The sequence below is a fragment of the Babylonia areolata genome, chromosome 1 (genome assembly GCF_041734735.1).
Source record: "Babylonia areolata isolate BAREFJ2019XMU chromosome 1, ASM4173473v1, whole genome shotgun sequence".
NCBI classification, from domain to species: Eukaryota; Metazoa; Mollusca; class Gastropoda; order Neogastropoda; family Buccinidae; genus Babylonia; species Babylonia areolata.
The window spans coordinates 85,622,638-85,628,682 of record NC_134876.1 but is presented as its reverse complement, the minus strand read 5'-3'; the positions used below and the strand labels follow the sequence as shown (position 1 = coordinate 85,628,682).

General features: G+C 42.8%; 1 non-coding gene across 1 annotated transcript; it reads left to right on the top strand.

Annotated features, from left to right (window-relative positions):
• The first annotated feature begins 5,204 nt into the window (after positions 1-5,204).
• On the top strand, positions 5,205-5,295 carry Trnay-gua (transfer RNA tyrosine (anticodon GUA)). Its single transcript is given in 2 exon segments — positions 5,205-5,241; positions 5,260-5,295. It is a non-coding gene; the product is annotated as a tRNA-Tyr (tRNA).
• The last annotated feature ends 750 nt before the right edge of the window (positions 5,296-6,045 follow it).

Below are 6,045 nucleotides of genomic sequence, written 5' to 3'. Positions count from 1 at the left end.
TGTGTGTGTGTGTGTGTGTGTGTAAAGAGTTTAGGGAATATCCAAGTATTAATCTTCTGCCTCATAAGAAACACAGACAGTGACGGTTAAAAAGTATTGTACGACCCACTTGTGATGTCCAGCGCGATAAAAAACAACAACAAAAAAAACAAAAAACAAAATGAAATGAAAATAAAGGGAGTGGTTTTGTGTGCCATGGGGGTTACTAGTCATATCAGGTAAGAGAAAGAGAGAGAGAGACAGAGAGATACACAGAGAGAGACTCTAAGTCAACCCCCTCCCCGCACCAGCCCCCAACTGCGTGGATGGTGGCAGCACGGAAGTAAACTGAAGAATCTCAATGAAAATATGATGGAAGGGCGGAGTTCGGGGGGATGGGGATGGTTGAGAAATTACATAAAGAATACTAAAGAAATTCTCAAGTACTCTTACAGTCAGTGAAAGCCAGAGAGAGAGAGAAACAAAAAAACAAAAAAAAAAGAGAGAAAAAAAAAGAGTCAAAGACGAGGAGAGTGTAGAATTGTGGAAATATGGAAGGATATGGGAGGGGGGGTGGGGGTGGGCGTGGAACAGAGAGTAGGGGGTATCTGAAAGAGAGGAGGAGAGAAAATGGTGGAAGGGGGGATGTTGGGGCGGGGGAGGGGTGTGGGGGGCTTGCACGAAGGATGAAGCAGCAACTAACCATTCAGACTAAAAAGTGAATCTGCTTTTGAAACCAAAAAAAAAAAAAGGGGAGCGAGGCGAAGGGGGAGGGGAGGCTTTTAAAAGTCGATTGTGGTAATCTCAGAGCCATAAGTACCCCCACCTGCTCCCCCCCCCTCTCTCTCTCTCACACACACACACACACTCCCCAAGTGTATGCAGATAGTCCGCTGCAGTGAATGTGCTCAGGGGGTGGGGGTTGGGGGGGGGGGGGGAAGGGGGCTGGGGGGTGTCAAGGGGGGACTAAGTACTCTGGCGCACAACTCACCAGCTAAAGAATCACATACGGAAAGGACAAGCCAAAATCGGAAGGCGAGAGTGATTTCTAGCCCAAGGTTAGGGGGGGGGGGGGGGGGGGGGGGTTGGGGGGTGCGAGGGAGAGACAGACAGAAGGTAGACAGACAGGAAGGATGGAAACAAGAAGAATCACGAAGAAAGCTTTTTTTCTTTTTTTCTTTTTAATGAACAAGCTTTAAACTAACAAGACAAAGCTTTAAACATAAAACAAAATATGCCGAAATGACAGTCCCACAGACAATTAAATGACAAATGGTAAAAAGGGGAGGGTTTTCAGAGAGAGAGAGAGAGAGAGAGGGACAGACAGACAGATAGGGAGATAGACAGACAGAGCAGACGTTTAAGAATGAACATACACGCAGAGCAGAGAAAGGTTCGGGGAGAAGTAGGAGAGAGAGACAGACAGACTGAGAGGGAGAGAGAGAGACAGAGAGAGAGAGAGAGAGAGAGAGAGAGAGAGAGGCAGAGAGAGAGAGAGAGAGAGTCTCACATGGAAAAAGGCAGTGGAAAGCGCCATGGAAAAGACTGACAAATATTAGAACTGTCTCGTAGATAACACTGTGCAAACGTCTGAGATTTGAAGCAGATGGGTTCGAGGGCTTTTCTGGAAGCAGACTGACTAGGTTTTACGGGGCATGGGGATGGGGAAGGTGGGGCTGAGAGAGAGAGAGAGAGAGAGAGAGAGAGAGAGAACTCAGAACTAAGAACTCAGAACTTTTTAATGTAAGGTCACCGACCCTGCATATATTTTGCGGCGAGAATCTTCTCGTTTCCTTCACACACACACACACACACACACACACACACACACACACACACACACACACACACACACACACACACACACACACACACACACATTAAGCAGAATGATAACAACAATAATTTGTAAGGACACTACTGTTGATGTCACTAAAAAGAAAACAATGGGTTGATCTTAATTTTAGAATCATGTCTTTCATATAAGGTTGAGAGAGAGAGAGACAGAGACAGAGAGAGAGAGAGAGACAGAGACAGAGACACAGAGACAAAGCCAAACGAAACAGAGACAGACAGGGAGTACAGAATATTTCTCCCGTTAGAGAAATTAACGGACGGTATAAAACGGACAATGCATGAAAATCACAAACATTGTTTTACGCCTGTATAATCATGATAAAATGTTTCAGTGTCAGCATAAAGTTAACCATGATTACAAATAACCACAATTATACATATGCAATAATCACAGGCGGCAGGCATTACGTCATAGTTTGATTAAACACAGACGTAAGATAACAGGTCATTCAACAGTATAATTAATTTAGGTGTCAGTGACATCACGCACGCACGCACATTGGCATACAGTTTATAGGTCACATAATTAATTAGAATTGTTTAAGAGCTCGAATGATTTTGGAATGAAGCTGCATTTAGTTCTGAATGTTTTTTTTGTTTTTTGTTTTTTGTTGTTGTTTTTTTGTTTGTTTGTTTGTTTTGTTTGTTTGTTTTTTGTTTGTTTGTTTGTTTTAATAATTTCCTGACACAAAAGCGTTTGACCGAAGGGAAAAGTTGGTAATAATTTACAAGAGAAAGGCTGCTGTCGCTTGAAATGCGCGTGGCTTTCTCTCAAGCTCGAGAAACAGACATGTATAATCATTGTGCAGACACTGAAGAGTTAAAAGATGGAAGTTTAGTTTCAGTTTCAGTTTCGGTTTCAAGGAGGTGTCAAAGAGTGGCGGGGACTTATCCATATACGCTACAACACATCTGCTGTTTAATAAAAGGAACAGATGTTTGACTCACGCGTAACCCCAACGCGCTGATCGGGCCTTGAGACCCTTCACAAGTTTCGTGTAAAAAGTTGACGGGCGCAATAGCCGAGTGGTTAAAGCGTTGGACTTTCAATCTGAGGGTCCAGGGTTCGAATCTCGGTAACGGCGCCTGGTGGGTAAAGGGTCGAGATTTTTCTAATCTCCCAGGCCAACATATATGCAGACCTGCTAGTGCCTTAACCCCCTTCGTGTGTATACTCAAGCAGAAGATGAAATGCGCATGTTAAAGATCCTATAATCCATGTCAGCGTTCGGTGGGTTATGGAAACAAGAACATACCCAGCATGCACACCCGAGAAAACGGAGTATGGCTGCCTACATGGCGGGGTAAAAACGGTCAAACACGTAAAAGCCCACTCGTGTACATAAGAGTGAACGTGCGAGTTGCAGCCCACGAACGGAGAAGAAGTATAAAACGTTCAGATAAAATGGTAAGATGAAATGGAATTTAAAAAAAAAAAAAAAAAGAAGGTAAACACAAAATAAATAAATGAATAAATAGGTAAATTAAAAAAAAAAAAGATAAATAAGTGAATACACAACAATTTAGTTAAGTGAAAAAGACGGAAGACAGGGCTGAGAACACACACACACACACACACACACCTACACACACACACACACACACACACACACATACACACACACACACCTACACACACACACACACACACACACACACACACACACACTCACTAAACACAAACAACATCTCCTAAATATTAGATTTAACTGTTTTATTTGCCTTTTGAACAAGAAAAAAACCACACACACAAACAAAAAACAAAACAAAAACCACTACGGGTATTGAATCAACCCGGTAAAAACTATTATACATGTCTGGGTTGTTTTTTGTTGTAGTTTTTTTTGGGGGGGGGGGGGTGGGAGGGGGGGTGGGGTTGTGAACTTTCGTTCAAACACAAAAATACTGAGGAGAAAAAGCTGGAGGAATATGAAGGGTTTGTTGGTCGAGGGAGTGGTTTGACCGGGGGTATGGTACAGCATTATATGTACTGGAGATTAATTAACTTCACGGGATCATTCGTGCCAAAGTATGGTTGACTCTGTGTGTAGTTAATTGATTGGTACCAAACGTATAACAACGTTAGTAATTGTTTTTGGTAAACTGATATAATGACGCATATAATGACGCATACATCTGCGAGTGTATTGGGGTTTTTCTGTCCTTTTCTATAACCCCCCCCCCCCCCCCCCCCCCCCCCTCACCCCCCCCCCCCCCCCAAAAAAAAAGAAAAAAAAAAAAAGGATGGTTATCTCGTTACAGTTTGAGATAATTGACATAAATATCAAATTATAACGACATTAGCAAACATTTTGTAAATTGATATCATGACGTATACATCTACGGGTTAGATGCATCTTTTTTTTTTTTCGTTTATTTTCTTTCTTTCTGTCTTCCTTTCTTCCTTCCTTCCTTTCTTTCTTTCTTTCTTTCTTTCTTTCTTTCTTTTCTACTTCTTGCACAGGATCCTATGAAAGTGATTCCTGACAGGACAAGTAATCACCTCAAAACTGTCATGCAAACGGCAGCTAAACAATGCGGAAGTTTGTGCTAACATGAGTCACGCCTACGTCAGCTAATTAGTTAACCAGAGTTCAACAGTATTCTGAAACTGAAACAACAGTTATTCATTAATTTTAGATGAAAACCAATCGAGAACAGCACCAAGCCCAGCATAGGAGCGTCAACAACCAGCTTCAGCGTCATCGTGAAGAATTATTGAGATTGCCCAGCCTTTGTGTGTGTGTGTGTGTGTGTGTGTGTGTGTGTGTGTGTGTGTGTGTGTGTGTGTGTGTGTGTTTGTATTTGTACTTTGTATTTGTATTCCTTTTTATCACAACAGATTTCTCTGTGTGAAATTCGGGCTGCTCTCCCCAGGGAGAGAGCGCGTCGCTACACTACAGAGCCACCCTTTTTTTTTTTGTATTTTTTTCCTGCGTGCAGTTTTTGTTTTTCCTGTCGAAGTGGATTTCTCTACAGAATTTTGCCAGGAACAACCCTTTTGTTGCAGTGGGTTCTTTTACGTGCGCTAAGTGCATGCTGCACACGGGACCTTGGTTTATCGTCTCATCCGAATGACTAGCGTCCAGACCACCACTCAAGGTCTAATGGAGGGGGAGAAAATATCGGCGGCTGAGCCGTGATTCGATCCAGCGCGCTCAGATTCTCTCGCTTTCTAGGCGGACGCGTTACCTCTAGGCCACCACTCCACTGTGATGTGTTTGCGTTCGTTAAAATCTGCCTCAGTTATGAATATACATCGACAACTTAAGACACATGAATCGTGGTAATATCCAGCTGAAGTGTAAAGAAATGCTTGTCTGTCTATCTCTCTGTCATTGTCTCTTCAACCCGGACTTTTACAGTAACCCGTGATAGCTCAGTTGGTAGAGCGAAGGACTGTAGAGGAAATGTCTGACAGGGATCCTTAGGTCACTGGTTCGAATCCGGTTCGCGGGAACTTTTTTGTGCATATCTGTCATGCATGTGTGGGTGTATATGTGAATGTGTGTCTTCATGTTTTACATCTATTTGCTTATTTATCATCATTGTTATCTTATTTATTTATTATTGTGTTTTTTTTGTTTTTTTTACTACTACCTTTTTTTTTCTTTTTTTTTACATTATAATTATTATTTATTTATTTGTGTAAGCTTATCTATTATTTATTCACCTTTTTTTTTTCTCCCCCCCCTCCCCCCTCAAGGCCTGACTAAGCGCGTTGGGTTACGCTGCTGGTCAGGCATCTGCTTGGCAGATGTGATGTAGCGTATATGGATTTGTCCGAACGTAGTGACGCCTCCTTGAGCTACTGAAACTGAAACTGTCTTTGTCGCTGAGCTCTGTCTGTCTGTCAGTCAGTCTGTCTGTCTGTCTCTCTCTCTCTCGCACGCGCGCGCGCGCATGTGTGTGTGTGTGTGTGTGTGTGTGTGTGTGTGTGTGTGTGTGTGTGTGTGTGTGTTTCTGTCTCTCTTTCTGTCAGTCTCCCAATGTGGGTGTGTGCTTGCGTGTCAGCATGTGTGTATGTGTGCTTGCGTGCATGCGTTTGAGTGTCTATCTATCTATCTATCTATCTATCTATCTATCTATCTGTCTGTCTGTCTGTCTGTCTGTCTGTCAATCTATTTGTTTTGTCTGGCTGTCTGTCTGTCTGCCTCCCTGTGTGTCTTTATGCGTGTCTCTGTCTTCCCAGGTGTCCGTCTTTCTGTT